The sequence below is a fragment of the Ochotona princeps genome, chromosome 21, assembly GCF_030435755.1.
Source record: "Ochotona princeps isolate mOchPri1 chromosome 21, mOchPri1.hap1, whole genome shotgun sequence".
Classification (NCBI taxonomy): Eukaryota; Metazoa; Chordata; class Mammalia; order Lagomorpha; family Ochotonidae; genus Ochotona; species Ochotona princeps.
Genome location: NC_080852.1, coordinates 9,183,276 through 9,206,049, shown reverse-complemented (window position 1 = coordinate 9,206,049; position 22,774 = coordinate 9,183,276). Strand labels below are relative to the sequence as shown.

Below are 22,774 nucleotides of genomic sequence, written 5' to 3'. Positions count from 1 at the left end.
ATGTCATGAAAAGGGTCTTTAGCAAACATATTCAAATGGACCAGAAACCTTGGTTGAAAAGAAGAAAAAAAAAAAATCCAAACCTGAGCATAGTTTAAGGCTTTAAATAGTTAAGAATTATAGCCTATATATCCACTCCCTTAATTCCCAACGTCCAACTTTTTCATGTAGCTAGTCCCTACTAATACTGCGAATCAAAGGGCAGGCAGTACCAGCGAGAGGCTATTACAGCCCACACTTTATTGCCCATTACTACTGAGGTCATTAGCGGCAAGAGTGATTGTAGCAGTCTTAACCTATTGATCACTGTAACTACTATCATTTAATCCTGTGTTGAATGTCTGGAAAGCAGCTAAAGGCACACAAGAGAGAGTGCTTTAGCATCGAGAAATATGGCCAAAGCTTAGAAATTATACTTTGATTCATAAAATCTAGCCAGTGGTTTAAATCAATAGTATTTAAAACAGTCATGTGAGTTTTAACTACAGCCCTCTAATATTTATGGGTCCCTCTGTGAGAGTATTCAGTAAAAACGAAACTCCCCCCGCCATCCCAATCCCATGTCATCCACCTTCCTTTCCTTGAGAAAAAAATAAAAAAACACACTCGTTTCTGATGTTTTCTGTCCTATAGGGTCCACGCCTTCATTGGCAGTTGCAGTTAAGTCTCGATTCCTTTCTCCAAAGACAATTTAAATATAAGGCAAAACCCCCAAATTACATGCCCGATATGGTAACTACCTGAACTGTTTCAGTATATAGAAATGAGTATGTTTTATGAGTTAACAATGAATCATAGAAGGCAATTTACGAAGAACTAGAGTGATTCTGTCTAGCTGCCTTCAGGGATCAGAAATTCAAATTAAACTTCTGGCAGACATTTAAAGAATGCTAGCATACAAAACCGAACTGGGAAAAAAAAAAACACATACAGTTAACACTCTTTAGCTGAGTTTCGAGAGGAAATAGTCAATTAAAAAAAAAAAGCCCACGGCTTGAGACACTGTTGACTGATAGCAGCTGGGTGTGGCCGGTCCCAGGTGTGCACAAACCTGCGGGAATGGCGGGAAGGCAGCGGCGCTCAACGCTGCTAGTATGGGCCTGCAGCGACCTCCTGCCAGCAAGCGGGGAGCCGGCGTCAGTGCCAGCAAGTGCTGTTCAGAGCCCAGACACTGCGATACAAACCCTGCCGGCTACACTGTCCCTTGTGTCCCAAACGACTCTCTGTCATCCCGCACCCTTGCAAGCTTCCTGATGAGTTTCCCAGTATCCTCAAGGGGGAAGGTAAGGCAATGGGAGGGGCTCCGCTGAAAAGCAAACAAACAAACAAAAACACTCAGAGAAACAATACTTACTTCTAATCTAGGAGACAATTGGAGGAATTGGGTGGGAGGGGAGATGCCACAATATAAACCTTGGAAATAACACGTTATCATTTTTTTCTCTCTTTAGTTTATACGCAAGTAAATACTGCCCATTTTACTGCCCAGTGTAAATACACAGAAATGTCTATCAGTGACTTCTTGTAATCGCTCTATGTACAAATAATAAAAACGAGAAAACTTTAAAACACTGCTTTAGTTCCATTAAACTCTCGCTTTACTTATTACTATTCAATTATTTCCAAAATAATTCAGAAACTAGCTTTTAAGCCTCTGATCATTCCCCTCCTGTATGCTCCAAAAAAACCACTCCCATCCCTTCTACAGCTGAGCCTGTGTCCCCCAAGTGACCAGGTTAGGCAGAATCACCTGGCTCCTCACAAGCCTGAAACAAAGTGAAACAGGAGGCTTCAGAATGTCAACACAAAACCAGAGAGAAAACGACTCCTTAAAAAAAAAAAAAAAATGGTAAATTGTATGTGGCCATCGACAAACTAGCCTAGGTAAAAGAAAATCAAACTCCATCACCTCCTTCCCCGGTGAAAAACAAAAGTCTTCATACCTTCTAAGCCAGTACTAGAGAGGTACCAGCTAACAACAACACAAAGTTAGGAAGCCGCTCGTGGGTGTTTAATACAACAACAAACTAACCAGGCCCCATACAAGGCAGCTGTGTCATAAAGCAAAGAAAACAGACTTCTGACATAATATTTCACTCTTAAAAATTTTAAAAGGCATGCTATTCATGTGGAAAGTATAATTCTGTTTCATTATGGAATTCTGCTTTTTGTATAACTCTTTTAGACTTAGCTATTTTGCCACAATACTGTATAAAGCATTAAGGCAGGTAATGGTTATTATATTAATGCAGAATCACCTAAGTAGTCAGTCATTAGCATAACTGTTCTCTCAGTAACAATACAACCTCCTATTAAAATTTTAGGAAAAAAGAGCCCTCTTTAAAATGTAATTAGCATTTCATTTTTTTAAATCATTTTGTTTATTACATTCTATCAAGAAAGGCTATCTTTCTTTCATTTAGAATTGGGAGGCCACGACTCGCCTGCCAATCACCAGTTATTTCAGGTTTTCAATCCTCAAGCTCAGAGTTCTTCTTTTGTCTCAAAATTATTTCAAAAAGTGACAGAAATCCCTATTTGTTTACAAGAGAAGTCTTACTGAAACCTCAAATGCTCTCCTGTAACATTTCCCAGGCTTACAAGGTTACTCCACTAAGTGCCAGCATAATTGTTTTGGCTCTAATAAATATCAGCTTCATTTGCATAAAAATGTAAAGTTTACATAAATTAAATCGCTTCTCCCATTAGCGACTGTTAAATATGGGAAACAAAGGAAGCTACACACGAAAAGAATTACCCAATAAGCACTGATCTTTTCAACCCAGCAACTATTATTATTATTTAAATCGAAAGAAATGTCTCCTCTTCCTTGCCACAGTCGAGTGCATGTGAGTCAAACAAACTATGACATCTTACATTCAAAACAACAACAACAAATTCTTCCTGAGTGATGCAACTTGTTGGGGCTGGGGGTGGGAACTATTCCAAGAGGGAACCCCAGCAATGAATTCATCCCCAGATCTTTGGCCCTGGAAGGGAAAAGGAAGAGGCTTTGTCTTAGCTCTCTGAAACAGAAGACAAAAAAGACAGAGAACAAGTGTATCACTCCTCTTTGAAACACAGGGGTAATTAAAATCAGGAGAGAGAACTTGCAGATACAGTTTGAGAGCACAGTTACTGTTACATGGAGAAAAAGAAAAACTTGCCCACATTTTGTAAGGCACAAAGAGATAATTTTCCAAGACTGAGAATGCCAACAAAGCTCTTCCTTTCTCATGTCTGGACCAGCATAGAAAATACAGGGAAGTTAACTGCAAGCATCCATATATGTTTTCCATGGTATGCAGGGAGGTGGTGGAAGGTAACAGAATTGAAACACACTAGCAGCCAGAATGAGATGACTGCAAAGCTTTGAAAACATGCAATCACTCCTTCAGTATTGTTATCACAGCTGAAGTTGCTCTAAACTGCAGCTTCTCTGGCCTTTTTCTGACACCTTCCACAGCACAAACTGAGGGGGTGCCAATGAGAGCAAAACAAGGAAATATAGGTTGCTTCTTCCTCATCCTTCACCAATTTTTCTAATGAAGACAAAGCCCAAGCAAAAAGCTCCTTCTACATGAAAGGTCAAAATATTTTTAAAAAATAATAAAAATTTGAAAAATGTCCAGCAAAATCAAGGCAAATGGAAAACTCATGAAGATCTGCCCCATGAAGTGATGTTGACAATTACAGTCATTGTATGCAGAGCCATCTCCAGAAGAGTACAATAAAATTAAGCTGCCACAACTGTAACAGGTTAGATGAAAAAAATCAAAATTTAATGTATTCTCCACTGTGTCATCTTGTTTTGTCAAGACATCAAATAGAATTGGGAAGTACAAAATAACAAGCCCTGGAGAAATCACAGAAGCCGACCTTTTTGATGTTGTTGATTTACCTTGTTCTCAGTTATTTGAACAATGATGTTTCAGATTTAAGGGCAAGATAAAGCTTAAGAATTAAAACACGATACCAAGGCATTCTAAAAAGCTCACAACACTTTGCCTGCATCTTCATTGATTAATTGCTTTTCACTCGCTTTGAAAACAAGATGCAGTGTTCGTTTCTCTCTTTCTGAATTAACTTGTCTTCCAGCAACTGCCTGGTTGGAAGAGGGACGTAATGTGGAAATCATTTCTACAATCTGCACGGCAAGGCCCAGTTTGGCTAAGAGGCACCTGAGTTTTCTTACTCCAATGGAAGAAGGCTGAAGGCAGAGAAGCACTGGAGTGGAGGGCTGGAAGGATGGAGGGGTGGGTGGTGAAAGAAGGACGAGACACTCTCAAACTGCTGACAAACAAGTTTCCAGAACACCATGCCACTTCCAAGAAAACAAACATTTCACCAAACAACTGTATCAGCTTTTGGATTTAGAACTATGCCCACATCTCGCCACACAGAGGTACAGACAATCTGCTCCCCAGAGATCCACCGCTCATCAGCCCACTCAACCCTAACCTCCCGTGAACTACTCCATGCAGAGGGAAGGAGAAGCAAGCATCAGGTCAGGCTTCTTCATTGTTCTGGATAGGAGACTCCTACAAGCTTCTACACAAAACAGCAAAGGCAGCAGGTAAAAACACCTGCTTTAAAAAGGCACTGAAAAAGCGAATCAGAATGCTAACACCTAGCCACATAATAAGGCCATTTCATGATTTTACCTCCTTGTCATCCAACGCACCATGACATGTAACGCACACAGGCATATAATTTATGTACGTGTTTATGTTAACCTTCTAGTATCAACTGTTGCTGCATCGTTCCTTGGTTACAAATCACAATGAACTCCCTGCCGTGGATTCTATCTGGCCACTGTATTTACCCAGTCACTAAGAAAATGGCTTTAACATCCTCTGCAGTGATGTTCATCCACAACTAACCACATAATAAAACGAATTTCTCCAACCTTCTTTTCTGCCAATTCAAATTCTCCTCAAATTTGGGGTCAACGCTGAGAAGCTGGCCACAACATTCTCTTCTGATGGTCTCAGAAATCCAGTAACTCAAAAAATACTCTGCCACACCAGCTCAGACAAAACTAAACTTGAATTTCACTGCTTTCACTTAATTTGGATTTTAATTTCATTGTCTCTTGCAATTGTGTGGAGGTTGGCTGAAAAGTTGTAGAACTGGTCAGTGTCATAATAGAGTTTATCTCTCTAGTGACAGCTCCTGACAATGGGCAAATGTAAGGCAGCAATGGTGTTTTTTAAGGTACACTGAACTGCAAACAAAAAAATTTCAAACCAACCATTGCTATCATAAGCTTCCTGATGATTTATGGTTTACCAACTGAGCAAGGTTACGCAACACTGCATGCCTTTAGATGCATTATTTCAGCTAGTTGAGATTTAATTAAGATCACAGCCTCTAAAATCCCTGTCAAATGAAAATTCGCAGAAGACAATACACCATATCCTCATGCACAATGTTTCCAATTCAGCCCTGGAAAAATATGAGTTAATTCGCCTTTCTATGGCCACAGACAAAAGTTCACTCATTTTGTTTTCTTTTGACACTTAGGTTGTTTTTTCTATTATATGTCACCAGATCATTCCCTTCCAGCGAGGAAGGAAAAAAAAAAAATCGAGAGTGAAACATGTTGCAGAAAATGCACTTGACATTATTATCTTACATTATCATAGCTGAGCTATGATGTCATCACATTTTCATATAATCAACCCATGCTTGTAACTTTCATTTCATGAAATATGTTTCTTAACAAACACTTGAAATAGGAAGCTTCTCTTCTTTCAAATACTCAGATTAAATAATAGACATATCATGTTTATCACTGCTTGACTGACCAACTTCTGTCAGACAGGCTGCCCACTTGGGCAGGAAAGTTTCTAAGGAAAAAGGCCAACAAAAAAGCTATAATTTTCATTCAACATGTAGTCCTTTGGCAAAAACATTAGATACACATGGGAACATAAATTTCTTATAGACTGAACTGTACTAATTTTTTCTTTTAAGAAAAATTCTAGGACCTTCTCCGTGGTTCTTTACTTAAATGTATTTTTATGTGCATCCTTTTAATATATGGTTGCTTATCTTGTGCCTTAGAAATGACAGGTGCTTGCAGTCTGGCTCTTGACAGGCCGCTACACAAATAGCTGTCTTGCCTGAAAGGGCTAATGCAGTACTAATGAACAATAAATCAACTTTGATTACCAAGTGTCAGCCCAATCCGTTTTCAGTTCGGCTCTATCACATTCGAGAGTAAGTCAGCCAGTGTCTTGGGTAGGCAGTCTGTATTTTGGTTTCATTTTTACACACTTTTCACTGAAATGTGTCAGACAGCTACAAAGAATTACATAAAATACAGATTTTTTTTTTTCTTTTTCAATTGATGCAAAGGCTATCAATTAAAGAGAATGTGTTCTGTCTTCATTTGGTATACAGGGCGATCTGTCTTAACACTCAGCCAAGCTCTGCATTTGACTTTAAAACAAAACAACAAAAACACAACAAAGAAACAACAAACACATATCAGACCCTAAACCAGACATGCAGTGTTTCAGGTCTGCACACTGACAAGCTATCTAGAGTCTCACCAAGTAAACCATCTTCCACTCCACACCCACATTCCTCTTCAAAATAAATAAATATATAAAAATCTATTAACAAAAAACAAGCAAACTGGGCATTTCAGGGCCTCTGCTGAATTAAAAACGTCCGTGGCTTTAAACTTAAAAAAAAAAAAAAACTGGCTTCTTTAACATTTCCTAATGACAAAATAAATGTAACTTATTTTTTTTTCTTAAGCGAATTAGTCATTGATAGTATGATTCACATTTCCTGTTATCAGGCTTAATTTCCCCCCCAAAATGTGTCACTTTCAGAATGTTGGAATCTATGGAAATTGGGTGATTTGCATTTTCAACTAGGCTTCATTAGAACATTTGGTCTGTCTGGACCAGATTACAAAATTATTAGATATCTGAGTTCGAAGTGGCAGGCCCTGAAGGAGTTAATCCCGAAGAGGAAGCGCCTATATGTACTTTGCTCTAAAACTTTACCACCCACTTCCTAAAGGTCCTCGCCTTCCCAGCGCCATCCCTGGAGGGGGTACAGAAAGCAGCCCAGCCGCCCTGAAGGTCCTCCCCGCAGCTGTGACAGCCGGCTAGGCTGCACCCAGGCCCGGTGCGGGTGGGAGCACACGCAGCCAGCCCTCCGCTCGCTGCGCGTCCCACCCCAAGCCCCGCACTCGACTTAATTAAGCAGCAAAGTAACGCAGCGCCCAACCGGCCGGCGCGTCCCGCTCTGGACACGGACTCGCTGCGGGGCTCCGTGCCCCCACACTACCACTCCCCGCCTCGCTCCCCCCCCAACACACTGTGTGTGAACTCCTTGAATCTGAGCAGCCAAACCCGAAAATAGCCGCGACAGATATAGAAACAAACTCTCCGAGGTGAAGCACCATCCACGAGGGCTACCCCGAGACCAGGAAGGTTCCCCGGGAGCGATTCGCACGCTCTAGGAGTGACACAAATCACACCCCAGTTAGGTGCCCCCCCGAAAGGAGCAGAGGCCAGGGCTCTATCCAAGTGACTGCCTGGAGGCCAGACCCGCAGGAAACGAGTCGCAAAAGCGGGTTGAGACAGAGCGAAGAGAGACCAAACACACGAACCAGGACTTCCCCCAACTCTCAACTGCTCCTCACCCAGAAACATTTTTCAAGGGGAGGCGAGAGAGCGGGGTTGGGGGGCGGGGGATAACCTAGCCCCCCTTGCCCAGGACCCCCCAGTCCTGGGGCTGCCTTCCCCTCCCCCTCCCCGCCACTCGCCGGGCGCAACTCCGTCCCAAGTTGGTAAAGAGCCTTGCTCCTCGGCAGCACTGAAAAGACTCAACTTCGGAGCCCTCGGGCGCTCCTGCCTTTTCTCCCCCACCCCGGCGAAGCCCCGGGAAGCCGGCGGCGCGGGGCCCCGGGGAAGGAGCGCGACACCGCAGAGACGACGCGCGCGCGCGGCGACCAACCTGACACTCTCCATGTAGGCGCCAGGCGCGCGGGGCCGGCTCGGGCGCGGGCCGGGCGTGGGTCCGGCGGGCTCGGCGTGCGGGCCGACTGCGCGCGCGGGGCGCCCGGCTCGCGGGCTGACAGCCGCGCCGCGCCGCGCCCACCGCCCCGCCCCGCTCCACCAATCACAACCCGCGTCCAAACACCCGCGCCGCCGCCGCCGCCCGCCCGCGCCGCGCCCCACACAATGGGCTCCCCGCGCCCCGCGCCCCGCGCCGGCCGCAGTGCGCGGCAGGTGAAATCTCGCGCCGGCCAAACCCTGCTTTTGTCTTGGGCAGCGATGGCCCCGAGGCGCTGGGAACCCTTCGACCGCCCCCCTCCCCAGCAGCCCTCGCCTCTCCACTCCTGGCTGACACTCGAACGGACGGGGGCCGCGGGCTCGGGGCCGGGCTAGTGGGGTCGTTCCCTGCCACCGACAAAGGACAGTCCTAACCTCCCGAGCGGCCACGGCGCGGTCAGCGCCGACCCCACCGCGCTGGACGGCTGCTGCGATCGCAGGGTACTCGGGGCTCCGGGGTGGCGCGCGCAATCTCTATTCTCGACCCCGGCCCGTACACAAGTTGGGCTCCACGTCTGGGGGTGCTTAAGCATCCCCCTCCTCCCACCACCACCACCAAGCTAGCTCCCGGCGTCTGGCTCCCCGAAGTGTGCCCATGAGCGCAGGGAAACTAAAACCCGCGGAACGCGCCTGATCGCTGAACGAAGCCACTGCCTCTCTTAGGACGACAGCTGCTTGGGGAAGGCATCTGCCACACGTTTGCTGAGAAATAATTCTCTAAATTCCTTTCTTATTTATACAAAAGCATCAACAACAAAAGCTGCTCTCAAGGAGCACTTGAAGATGACCCCTCAGTGAGAAAAGTCACGGCGTTCCAAGCTGGCTGAGGCTGAGGAATTTTTTTTTTTTTTTAAGAAGTCGCCGGTACACCAAACTTTGTTGGCTCACCTGGCACGATTTAACGCGTGCCAGGTTCACCCCTGTCAGCGTGAGCAGCTCCAGAAATTCTTCTCAATTTACCTTCGTCCAACTTAGAGAAAGACTTCCTAGCTTTCCTTCCCAAGAGAGATTAGGGGGGAAAAATTCCCAAAGCTTAAAATTCCAAAATATTCTTAGTACAATTTAAGAAAAGGAATAGGGAGACATAGATGATAAACTGTTTTATCCTCCATTAAGAAGAAGGGAAAAAAAGCCTAACCTAGTAATTCCAGGAGTTTTACTGGAAAGTATGTTTCCATTTGAAGACTATGAACTGCAGGTTACTCCAAGCCAGTCGGCATGATGATAATATTTCCAATCGAGCTAATGCCTGAATTTCAATCAGGTCAGTGGGCAGCAGACAATTCCCCCATTAATCTGGCTGCAACCCAGACAAAAGCACCAACTGACCGTCCGCGCATGACCAGATGTTAAATGGGTACAGTGCACAACCCTCTCTACCCTCAAGTGCTTCTGTGTCAGATAACACATTTATTAATGGGATTTTTTTCAGGTCACAAAAAATGTGACCCCACCCTCTCATGAATATGCAACAGAGAACCAAGGCCACACTTTTTTTTTGGGGGGGGGGGGGTCCTTAAATCTGCCAGAAGTGTTCAGTTCTCTGCATGGGCAGAGTTCTGACTCTTAAAGAGACAAGGCCCTCCTTCCGGAGGGGCGGGTAAGAGTCCTAAAGGCAGGAAATAAAAATATAGGAAGTTCTCTCCAACTAATGCACAGCAAGAAACGGTTATTCAAAAACACAAAAGGGATTCTTCTTCCAAGTATTAAAATGAGCTTGAAGTTTCAATGTCTACGAACAGAATGGGGGGGTGTGCCTTTTGAATAAACAATTTTTCAAGCAATTGAAAAAATTTTAAAAGAAAAAAAAAAAACCTAAGTTCTTTACAAGGCATCCATAAAACTGCTACATGCTTCAACAAGCAGGTCTTCCTCCTATGCAGGTCAGAGTGGATCCCTTCATCGTCTCCCCGAGCATCAAAACAAACAATAAACAAACATGCAAACAAGAAACATTACAGACGCTGCGACCCAGCTGTGGAGACGAGCCTTGCACAAAATAATTAGAGAGTGATGCAATGCCGTGGTTACTCAAGTACTAAATTGCATGGTGGTAGCTGCAAGCAGCCTGGGACCACAGAGCAGGAGCTCCCCAGGAGCAGGAAGGTCTGGGAAGGCCCCTGGGGGAGGTGTCTGTGTTTAAAGGATCTGGACAAGGCAGAGGTGGGGCATGGGGGGAGGATGACAACAGGAACACAGGAATGGCTTAGCAGCTACCTCCCAAGTCACAGGGAGCCCAAACTGCTCCCTCTCAATGGGGAGACTCCGAGATGACTCCTGGGTGGGGAAGTAGACCTTCAGGGAGGTACCCGCACCTGCCTAACACAGCACAGTCCATTGTGGACTCAGATCCCCTCATGTCTCGTCTTGGGCATCTGCCCTGTGTTTTGGATTCAGTGAGAGCTGGGACCTTCTGTGGCTGGAGGACTGCAAAATGGTAAAATGTCCAGTGACTCAGAAGATGCGGTTAATGGTCATCACCTTAATGCGGGTCATTTTGGGAAAGAAAAACAAAAACACTTTTCTTTGTCACAGGGGCTTTAGAGCGGTTTACTCAGCCACAAGGTCTCCTATAGTTGTTAAATCCTGACAAAGGAAGATACAAAGGCAAAGTGATTTCCCACCCAAAACTCAAACATCTCCAGGAGCATGGGCACAAGCACAAATTGGCTAGGGGACAGATAGAGAGGTCAGGCTAACATGTGATGAATGCCTGGCAGAGGAGGAGAGGCTGGTGTTTGAGGAAGAGAGGAAAGGGCGAAATACCATACTCACAAATATTTCTGATGCCCACATCCTAACACCCACAACAGATCCAGTTCTTGTTCAAACACCACATATTAAGAAACCTGTCAGCTGCTAAATGAGGCCATTGTGCAGCCGGCTGTGCGCTTATGAACCGATTACCATGATCCCACACCAAACTCCAACCACCAAATCACACACCTGGGACTAGACGCATGTAGCCTATCTGGGTCTGCTACACCATAGCCTTGAACGAGAATAAAGCGAAAGGTGTCGCTTGCCAGTTGAGGACTGGGATCACACACAGAGGGGCCTGACCCGAGAATCAGAAGGTGCAGCTCCTTGAGACAAGAACATGCACGCTGATGAGCTGCACGTGGGGATGGAGGCGCACCACGGGTCCCCAGGCCACTTGCCTCTCAGCTCCAACTGCCTGAAGCCGTGGGGAATTAACTTGAGAAAGCGCTGGAGCATGGGTCAAGCACTCAGCCGCACCAGGAGAAGACAAAGCTTTAACTGGGTGGTTATCTGACCTAGTGGTTAAGCCCCCTTTGGGAGGCCAATGTTGGTGGAGTTTCAGCCCCGGCTCCTGGAATTCAGCTTCCTACCGCCACGCAGGAAGGCAGTAGTGATGACGCAAGTAGCTGGGTCCCTGTCGCCCATGTGGGAGTCCTGGGTTGTGCACTCAGCTACGGAGTCTGTCCTTGCCTGACCCTCAAGTGTTGCAGGCACGTGGGGAGAGAACCAGTAGATGGGTGCGCCTTCTCTCACAAGCTCCCTCTGCTTTTTGAAAGAAATAAAATAACCATTTTCTTTAATGAAAACATCTCACCCTCTCTACCAAACACCACCAAACCAACCAAACAATACCCAGGTGAACACACACTTCCTTCCCCCATTCCAGGTGGATTCAGTGCAATGCTCAGGACACCTCCTCATCCTGCAGATGCTGTAAAGAGATTCTACCAACTGATTGCAATGCAGGAGAGGAAAAAGCTGAAGCAACAACAGGCTCCTGCCCAGGCGACAAGGACCACGGACAGCCCTGGGAAGCACACAGGGCCTGCCTGGGATCTGCACTTCACAGGGTTGGCACTCACTGTGTCTCTCCAAGGATCTCCAGCAGGGCAGCCAATTACAGTCACTAAATTACCACCGCAATGCCCCATTCCTGAGATTTGGGCGTTTGTCTCCAAGGAACCACCATTCCGTCTTGATTTCAGCAGTGCTTTTACTTAAAACTATAAATTAATACATCATCCATCTAAAGGGAGCTAAAGCAGTTAGCTCTGTATCCATGCTGTTTACATCGCCGCTGTGTCTGTGTTGACAATGAAGCTAATCATGCTGGTTTTTCTTCAGCGCCTGCTAGTTTGGCCAAGGGAAAGACGGGAGTTCGTGCTGTTCCACAGGAGTTTAAATGTGTCTTGGTGACATCCTCTCATTGCTGCCTGTCTCTCCATTGAAGGCAACATTTTATAATGCCAGTGGTGCTGGTTCGTTTCCACAGACACAGCACGGGACGTCAACATTTGGGCAAATTCTGAGCGTGATGGGTACATGAACTAAAGCAAAGCGTCCACAGAAACAAAGAAGTGAGAGAAAAGCCCCCTCCCCGCATGCAGAGACACCTGTTAATGACTGCAGGTAAACAAAATCCCGCACGGAAAAGAAATATGGCAGCCACCCTCTCCTGACACAGCATCCGACTGACAGGGACAAATTACCCCCTTTCGCATATAATAAAACCATAATCCCTTGTTTTAACATAATGCAAAATTTATTAGTGCACTGCTTCTGCTGGGAGGTTAGGACATATCATGCTGGAATGTGCAAAGTTCTTAAAAAGGTACATGCTTTGGGGCACGGGGGCATTTCCCAAAGAGCCTAAGCTTTCACGTAGCAGTTCTTTTTTTTTTTTTAATTAAAAAAATACAAAAAACACCACTAACCTCCCCCATGCAGTGGTTTGTTCTTTTTTTACTTCCTCTCTGAAAAGTAGCAGCAGTTCTGGGACAGCCACCTGCACCAGAGCGGGATCATCCCAGAGGTGACATCTAGGGGAACGCAAGGACCTGTTACTTCCTCTAACGTTTACAGAAACAGAATTTGTCCAATGCCAGGCTCGGGCACTGGCCACCTTTCCTCCATGCACCCGGCCTTTCTGGAGCCGTGTGTGTGTGTGTGTGTGTGTGTGTGTGGTGTGTGGTGTGTGCGTGCGTGTGTGTGTGTGTGTGTGTGTGTGTGGTGGGCTGCACCGAGGCCGCAGGGGCACAGCCCATCCTGTCCCGTGCACCAGGCCCTGCAGCTCTGTCTCCTCCCGTCACCCTGGGCTGCCACACCCTCCCGTGGAAGCCTTCCCTACGCCTGCCCTCTGCTGGCAAGCCTGCCCGGATTAGACATTTCCACTACCTCGACTTCTTCAAAAGGCAACTTTGCAAAGACAAAGGCCATGGCATGAACCACTGGCTGGACTCCAGACGCCAAGGTACGCAGACAAAGCTGGAGATGTCCAGCCCTGGTGACGTGCGGTGCTTCTCATGTAAACCCACACACCCTTCTGGGTACCAAAGTCACTGGGTGCCAAAGTGCACCTAGGACAACCACCCGCACTCCCGTCGGGCATGTTGCCCCCTTTGCTCACTCTCTGGGGAGAGCGTGGTAGATGCATTTTCCATAAAACACTTTCTTAGTAATGGGTCACTGTTCCCATTTCAGGGGTCCCTAAGGTTTTGTGATACAGTAGATTTAGCTGACTTGCAGTTCAAGTTTGCTTCTGGCATTCCTAAAATCTGTAAGAAGGGGGGAGGAGGAGAAAAGCCAAAGAAGAGCTCTTGCCTTTTCTTTGCCTGAGTTGGGAAACAGTTCACTTTTGAGATTGATTAGTTGGCATGATGACTTACAGAAAACAACAGGATACGCTCCCGGGTGCCCTCCGGCTCCCAGAGCAATCGGGCTGGTCACGCATTGGGGCCAATCCGGGAGAGGCCTCTGGGCACGAGGGGGTGAATTTCCCCAGCAACACGCTGGGGGTTTAACAGGACAACTCCTGTCAGCATCAATGGGAAGCACGAAGCTTGTACAAATCCCTGCATACCATTTCAAAAATATATCTCCGAGACGGGAAAATGAAGCTTAGCAGTTGCAACCTCAAAAGCATTCAGGAAGTAACACTCTTGACAGCGCTTTAGAGGCCGAGTAAATGCTCTTCTAAGGAACACCCAATCCAGCTGACAATAAATCTTACCTTGGGGAAGCCTGCACAGGGCCGCGGAATCCCCTCCAGAGATAATTGCCTTCCACGCTGGGTGGCAAAGACCCGAGACACAGAAAACAGTGGCTGGGGCCCCCTGGTTCTCTAGGACTCGCTCTTCTTTCCTCAATAGACACACACACGCATACACACACACACACACACACACACACACACACACACACACTCACCCTACCTTTCAGGAAAACCATAGGAATGTCTAAAGATTTACTTCTCTTCTAGAAACAAACAAACAAAAAAGTTAGGTGAGGCCAGTTTTTAGGAGCAGCAATGGAGGTGGAAGGCTGGGAAGACGGGCTGTGCAGGAGAGCACAGAGAGCGGGCCCTGGGCGCTGGGGCCTGGAGGTGATCCCGGGTCTCCCCACCACCTCCCATGCCACTGAAAGCACAGGTGATTTCTAAATAGCTGCTTCCACCAGCGATGATCCAACAGGCCAGGCAGGAGTGGGCAAGTGTGTCCTGGCTCCAATGGCTGCAGGCAGGCTTGGTGAGCCCTGGCATGATGCCAGAGAACGAGGTGTGACTCTGTCATGAGTTAATGGCATGGCCATGACCAAGTCACCTTAACTTGCTGAGCCTACACATCTCACCTAAACAAAAAGACGAATGGGATGCTTTCTCTGCTTCCTTTAACGGCAACAACCATCATTACGGACTGCTTATCAAGTACCAAGGACACATTTCACACTCACAAAGGACAGACCTCTAGGCATTTTATGTGTTCTATTAAGGTCGTACATAAAACTACTAGGAATACTGTTGAAAACTGAAAATGAGATTTTAGAGTTAGGGAATCTCCTGTACATTAACATGGCAACAGTAAATCAGGTACCAAAAAAAAAAATGGCGGGGGGAGGGGTGGAATTTGAGACCTTGGAGGAGTTCTCTTTCGGGGTTAGGTCTTGAGAAACACTGAGAACTTGTGTTGGCACCTACCCCCCAGCTTTCAGACTGGCAGATTTAGGTGCGATGGACTCTAACAGCATTTGACTTCCAAACAATGATGTTCTCGGTGCCAGTGATGGCTTGACTTCCTGCCCCTATCTGAATTACTGTGTATCTGCTTTAACATCCCAAGCCTTTTGCCTGATTCTGTGTGTCTCCTATTGGAAAGGAAAAGATCAAAGTGAACAGTTTTATGAATCAGGTGTGTGGAGTGATTGTTCTTGGGCTGAAGCCACGGCAAAGGTTTAGGATGGATTTCAGGAGAAATGTGGAAGAAAGGATAACAGTGCACGGGATGTTGGCCCAGTGGTTGAGACTCTGGTCTCCCACATTCCAAGTCAATTTCCACTTCTGGTTTCCCGCTGATATGCACTCTGAGAGGTAGCAGGTGGTGGCTCAAGAATCTAGGCTTCTGTCACCCACATGGAAAAAAGGACTGAATGTCAGGCTCTTGGCTTCAGCTTGGCTCAGTCCTGGCTTCTGCATACACAGGCAGTCGGAGGATATGATCTCTCACTCTGGTCATCAAATGGATAAACAGAGACCCTTTTCAAAGGCTAGTAACATCTCGAGAAAGTGTCTATAGGAAAGTTTGTAGTCCAGCCTACAGGCCATTTATGTATTTATTTTGTATTATTTCAAAAGGCATTTCATCCCTCATGAGGAAAAGTGATAGACAGAGCAGGAAGCTTTCAGGTCATACAGAACTTCCCTCTTTTCAAACAAATAAGGCATTGTGTTGGAACAATAAGAGGAATGTCTAATTGATCTTAATTAAATTCACTGATGTCCAATTTCTAGAATGGGTCAGGACACATCTAAGCAATGTCACAACCCAACAGGCCAGACCTCTGCAGTCAGGGAGCTCTGTGGCTGCCTGGTGCCTGACACCTTTTCCCACCCACCCACCTGCACTGCCAGCTTGCTTCTCCTTCCAACCCTCTTGTATTTTGTGCTAATCCTGTTTCCTGGTTTGGGGCTTGCAGGATGAAACCAAAAAGCAGAATTCCTTTCCCCCAACTAACCCTCTGAATCCACAGTCCCGCCACATGCTATCCTATCTCATCCCCGTGGCATCCCAGCAAACAGGAATCCTGCTAACTCAACCACAGCATGGAGTTTAGTGTTTATTTCCTGCTCATTGCTAAAGCAGGTGAATCACAAATGTCTATCTTGTCTGGTTCCTCTCCTCTGTAGAGCAGAAACCATTAGCTGCCTTAGAGTGGACAGTTTCATTATATTTTGAAGGGGTGCTGATTTTTTTTTTTTTTTTAAGATTTATTATTATTATTGGAAAGCCGGATATACAGAGAGGAGGAGAGACAGAGAGGAAGATCCTCCATCCGATGTTTCACTCCCCAAGTGAGCCGCAACGGGCCGATATGCGCCGATCCGATGCTGGGAACCAGGAACCTCTTCCAGGTCTCCCACGCAGGTGCAGGGTCCCAAGGCTTTGGGCCGTCCTCGACTGCTTTCCCAGGCCACAAGCAGCAAGCTGGATGGGAAGTGGAGCCGCCGGGATTAGAACCAGCGCCCATATGGGATCCCGGGGAATTCAAGGCGAGGACTTTAGCCGCTAGGCCACGCTGCCGGGCCCAGGGGTGCTGATTTTTAACATCAGTTTCCCAGCTTTGAGAGCGCAGTTATGAATTTTTGAGCCATTGCACCCAGCAAATCCTCTGACAGGGGTAGCTACCAGGGCTCACAGAGGGGCTGGGACATGAGCCTCTCCTCCAGAGCCCGATTTCTTGGCTCAGACAGCCTCTTCACTGACTGGCTGCAACATTTTAGGTGAGTTTGAGACAATAGCGGAGAAAGTCTCATGAAAGGGGTTTGTAGGACTCTTTTCAAAAGAGTTTGGCACAATGTTGCCAAACAAAGAGGAGAGGAGGGCCGGGTGGATAACAAGACAGCTGAAAGAGCCCCACCCCCCCAAGGATCTGTGTGATGCTTGTGGTGGGTCTTCTCATCTCTCCTAATGAAGTAGGTATTACCCTGCCCACTTCACAGATTCAGATGTCACAGCTAGTAAGAGGAGCAGAGGGTGAGTGCCTACAAGCCAAGGCTTTGTTCTCACTTGCTAGGCTCCGGCCAGGTTGGGAGCTAGCCCTATATCTGGAGGGTCAAGAGGCCGGTCCAAGTGTACTTGCATGGAAGACAGATGTGACCCAGAGCCTAAAACCACACAGACCTCCACTTTAGTTCTCTCACCTGGCTCTGGCTCCTGACTCCAGCTTTTGGGTAAGGCAGACCCTGGGAGGCAATGGTCACGGCTCAAGTGATCGGGGCCTTGCCATCACATGGCTGACCTGAAAGGAGTTCCCAAAATGTATGTATGTATGTATGTATGTATGTAATGAGATAAATCAAGTCAGTGCCCGGCACAGGATCAGCACTCAAATGCATTACTATTACCACACAGCACTCCTTTAGTTTCCTTCTTTTTGCTGTGATGAAATTCTGGAAGCCAAAATGTTATTTTGTTCTTGAATTCTTATTTTTATGTGGATCCTAACTCCAGAATTGAACTGAGCAGCCACTTTCCCAGCCAGTTGGTCTGAACAATGAAAGAAGAGATTTGGTTGTTCGGTTTAAAAGAAAAAAAATCTCTGGCTTCCAGGTGAGCTACACCCATCTGCTGGCTCAGCCCTCGGATGCCTGAAGGAGTTGGGGGGTTGGCTGACCCGTTCTCATGGACCCACCAGGGAGAGTCTTAGGAGGGGCCTGTGCTCAGTGTTCAGAACTAACTGCAGGTTGGCCACCAGGAGACCCGCGAGATGGAAGGATGTTTTCACTCGTGCTGTGACTATTATCTCAGGGTGGAGCCTGTCTCTAGGAAGGACAGCCTCTCAGACAGCCCCAGCCACAGAGGCTCCATGGAGGACTCAGCCTGCCCCCTACAGAAAAGTTGTGTAATGACCAAATGGACTCCCTCAGAGTGAAGTAGGCATGGGGGCTGACATTGTGGCATAGTTGGTATAGCGACCACCTGTGATACCTGTATGTGTACTGCCGCTCCACTTCCAATCCAGCTTGTGCTATTGTGCCTGGGAAAGCAGCAGAAGACGGCCCAGGTCCCAGGGATGTAGGGGGAAGACCTAGATGAATCCCCCTGCTCTGGCTTCTGTCTGGCCCAGCTCTGGTCACTGAAGCTATTTGCAGAGTGAATCAGGAGATGGAAGCTCTCTCTCTCTTTGTCACCTACACAGGGTAGTTCTTATGTTCAAATAAATTTTAAAAATACCTTTTTTTTTTTTTAAGCAGGCAGGCAGAGAACATAAAAGCAGCAGCTCCCGCCTTGGCCCAAGGGGATGAGGACATTTCTAAGATCAGGTAAGGCTTATGCTGGAGTTCACAAGCCAACCCTCTGCTTAGGTAGGTGGGTACTGAAGGTAGTGGAACAGCAAGAGCAAACCTTCCCGAGTGAGGCTGAGTGCCAGAACGTGGGCGTCCAAAGGACCCACATGGCTAGGGAGGTTACAAGTCATGCTCTATCACCCCTCATCTGACACCAGATGGTTTTTCTTCTTAATTTCACCTGTATTTCAAAAATTCACCCACCCTTCCTCTCCCCAGGCTTCCTGTTTTCAGCATGGCCACTCTCCTGGCACACACACTCCACTCACAGTGTGATGTTCCTCTAGTCCTATGCTGGCAGGCTCTCCACCTGCGATCCCAAAGTTTCCACGCTGGAGATCTGGAGTCCAGGGATCTGTGAGGAATTTCTGGGATTTCGAGGAGGGTGATTCTCACATTCAAGTGGGAGTTGGGATCCGCAAGCCAAAGTTAAGGTGCATGGATCCAATGATTAAATGGTCAGTTGACTGTTATGTTGAAAAACTATCCCCTCAGACAAGAATACCTCATTGCACAACTTAACAGAACAAAAACTTGAACTCACGCGCAAGTAGGGGCCAGCTCCCAAGCCATCCAGGACCTACTGCTGACCTTCCACACTTCTAGGAGAAGCGACAGACCTTGGCCAGGACTCTCACTGCCCCCTTGCAGGTCACCCTCACTTTGCAGGCAGAGCCCATCTCTGAAGTTGGAGGTGGGGCTTGGTGCTCATCTTCTTAAGGGAGCCCCTGTACTGGGATGGCACGCGCACACACACACACACACACACACACACACACACATAAAGGAGCCCAAGAAGTCACTAACCACATGTCCCTCCCATCCATGGGACTATACCTGACCCCATGGCCTGTCCTGGGTATGTTAGCTCTCTTCCAGAAAGAACAGTTTGTCTGGTGCCAAAGAGTGTCCTGCACTCCTCAACTAATCTTCGACAGATTTCTACTTTAAAAAAGTGTGTTTTTTTCTTCTTTCCTCCTCTCCTTCCCTCTTCCTTCCTCTGCCCCCTCTTTTGCATTTCATTTGCCCATGCACCCATTTTCCCTAAACCATAAACTCAAAGAAACAAACTCTTTATCCTTTCTTCTTTCTACACCTGCAGCACTCTTAACATATCGCTAAGGAAAAGTTAGCTAAGTATTTGCTGAATAACAGCATCTTTGTGGTCAATGTTTATCCTAATGGTTAAGATGTCCAGGACTTCATTTTGTAATATAACAAGTTGGACCAACATCTGTAACACCAGCATCCAGTAGTAGCACCGGTACTAGCCCCAACTCCAGGCACCAGCTGAAGGCTCAGTAACGGGGAGACACTGACTGAGTTTCTGGCTCCCAGTTACTGACCCAACCTCACTCAAGGCAGACTTCTGCAGGGGGAGGGGGGGAGAGCAGGGGTATAACACTTGTTACACTGGTTGACAAAAGTTCTTTTTCTCTGTGCCTCAAATTTCTGAAACATTATTGCCCCAAATTACTATCACCTTTATATGTAAAATTAACATTCTGTAAGAGAAGCATCTCTGTGATTGCCATGTTATGGACCAAAACGCTGTATCAATTCGGCAACTGAGTGACCTCACATGCAGAAAAAAAATGCATTTATGGTTCTAATCCCGGCAGCCCTGCTTCCCATCCAGCTCCCTGTTTGTGGCCTGGGAAAGCAGTCGAGGATGGCCTAAAACCTTAGGACCCTGCACCCATGTGGGAGACCTGGAAGAGCTCCTGGCTCCTGACTTCGGACTGGCTCAACTCCAGCTGTTGCAGCCACTTGGGGAGTGAACCATTGGACGGAAGAGACTCCTCTCTGTATATCTACCTTTCCAATAAAAAATAATAATAAAAATAAATCTTTAAAAACAAGAAGAAAATTTGAAGGAATGAATACAAGCTCTGATTCAGCAATTAGCTGAATAACCAGACTTCACAGCCACCATGAAACTTCAGTCACTTAGTCCGACACACCTGCACCTACTCAAGGCAGACAACTATCTATATTGCTTCCTCAAAATTCTTCTATCTTGAGCCCAGCATGATGGCTCAGTGGCTGACCCCTCGCCTTGCAAGCTCCGAGTTCCCATATGGGCGCCAGTTCCTGTCCTGGCTGCTCCACTTCCCATCCAGCTCCCTGCTTGTGGCCTGGGAAAGCAGTGGAGGGTGTCCCAAAGCCTTGGGACCTGGTACCCTCATGGAATACCTGGAAGAAGCTCCTGGCTCCTGACTTCGGATTGGTTCATTCTGTAAATCTGCCCTTCCAATAAATAAATGATCTTTAAATTAAATCCATCTTTGACTTGTCCATAATTCTGTCAGGTGCAAAGGAATCCCTGTGAACAGACACGAGGCTGGGAGCACGGGGAACAGCGTCCCCAGAGGCGCTGCTGGTGCCAGCACATCCTGCACAGAGACGGACACCTGCCCAAGGAGCCGCCTCCCCGCCGTGCTGAGCCTCCAGGGGACTGTCACTGATGGGCAAGGTGGGGAAAGTCTCCCAGAAGACCACAGCCCTTCCCTCATTGGCGCTGCTTAACACTCACAAAAGGTGGCAACTGTGACCCTTCTACCCCAATCACATCCAGAACTGGCAGGCCTGCAGCTTCTCCTTGGTTACCTGGGTACTGAGAGCTGCAGACTTACGGACCACACTAACCCCAGCAGCCGGTGTGGTTGTACCTATGCCCCTTCCTACTGGACCCACACACTGCTCTGAGCTCCGACCCCCTTCAGCTAGGGTGCTAAAAGGTTGTGATGTGCTTTAAAACTCAGCCAGCATTTGAGATGTGATCAGTAGGAACCCCTACTCTGGTGAGCCTGACCTACTCCAAAAACAAAACAGTGTCCAGCAGGGAGCGGGGAGAAAAGGCCGGGTGGCTGCTGTCCAGGCCAGCAGGGCACAGGCTCCATTCCTTCTTGCTCTACAATGTAGCCTGCAGAACCTGGGGCCCTGGTCGCCTACTGGTTTTAAGGCCACCCTTCAGTGTCGGCCACGTGAGCGCTTTACTCGGTAGTTGCACTTGATCTTAGCCAAAGGCCGAGAAGCGATATTCGGTACTTGCATAGCTACGGCATTGCATTCACTCCCACTGAAGAACTTTTCCGTTTTGTTCCAGATTGAAAGTCTCCCGGGTCTTTTTATATATATAAAAAGCTTGGGGCTGGTGTTGTGGCATAGCGAGTTAAGCTGCCACTTGTGGTGCTGGCATCCTGTATCAGAGCGCCAGTTTGGGTCCTGGGTGCTCTGCTTCCAATTCTGCTTCTGCTAATGCATCCGGGAAGCAGCTGACCATGGCTCCTAACACCCACAGGAGAAACCAGGACAGAGGTCCAGGCTCTTAGCTTCGGCCTGGACTGCCGTGGCTGTTTCAGGCATTTTAGGAAGCAAACTAGGAATCTCTCTCTCTCTTGCTGGCTCAGTTTTGGTGCTTCCTAAGTGAACGTTTGAGTTTTCAAAGCCTGTACACATTTATGGGATTCAGAGTGACAACTCAATACAGGTACATCAGCTATACTGATCCGTTCAGGGCCATGAACGATTCCTCCTCCTATCGTTATTCCAGGCTTGAAGCCTGGGACCTCTCTGTTTCTCCATGCCGTCCTTCACAGCTCACTGTAAGCTGCAGTTACCGACCTTCGAGCTGGCTGTGTGGCGTGCCCGCTATGTCCTGCCCCCTCCCCAGGCACTCGCAATCACCCTCTGCATTCAGATCAACTTGCTTTTTAAGCTTCTGTATTTGCAGTACCTTTTTGTCTGCCTTGTTTCATGTAACAGGAAGTCCTCCAGTTCTATTTTGCTGCAAATGATAGGATATCACTCTTTTCATGCAAATGTTTTTGGACGTATTACTAAGTGAATTTATTTAATTTTTACCACAACCTTATGGAGATACTGTCATTCTCCTATGTTGTACAGATGATAAAACTGAGGTCATGAAATGTAACTTACTCAATCTGTTATAGGGGAAGAGCATTTAATGATGACGCTTCTAGACACTGAACATAACACACGAGACACACTCACTGCTCAGGTCATCATGCGACCCCAAAGTTAGGTTTGATTGCTGTTTCCTTGCGGGCCACTAGCATGGGTCACACCTTTCCAAATACTACTCCACCCATCTCCATTCTTCAGAAACAAGGTGGCTACTGAAATTTCCAAAGTATGACCTGGCAATGATTCCTATATTCTTGTTTGCTAAGCCTGTAAATTGCAATGTCTTAAGAGGCCACAATCACACCTTAGCAACACCATGGGGTAAGGCCTTGCTGTATGGTGCCCACAGAATCATTTTAAATATTCACATGAGTTTTGAAAAAGGCAATTAACACTTCCAGAAGTTTGCTGTTGTTCTTTTGAAATAAAAATGAATCTCTGC

General features: G+C 47.1%; 1 protein-coding gene across 10 annotated transcripts in view; it reads right to left on the bottom strand.

Annotated features, from left to right (window-relative positions):
* Positions 1-22,774, bottom strand: part of FOXP1 (forkhead box P1) — a 500,423-nt gene that overhangs the window by 97,308 nt on the left and 380,341 nt on the right. The window contains exon 1 of one of the 10 annotated variants that reach the window (XM_058678859.1): positions 7,984-8,115. The exons of the other annotated variants lie outside the window; for them this stretch is intronic. The gene's annotated coding sequence lies outside the window, so the exon portion shown is untranslated. Of the gene's footprint in view, positions 1-7,983; positions 8,116-22,774 lie in introns of those variants that run through there. 10 annotated transcript variants of the gene reach the window in all.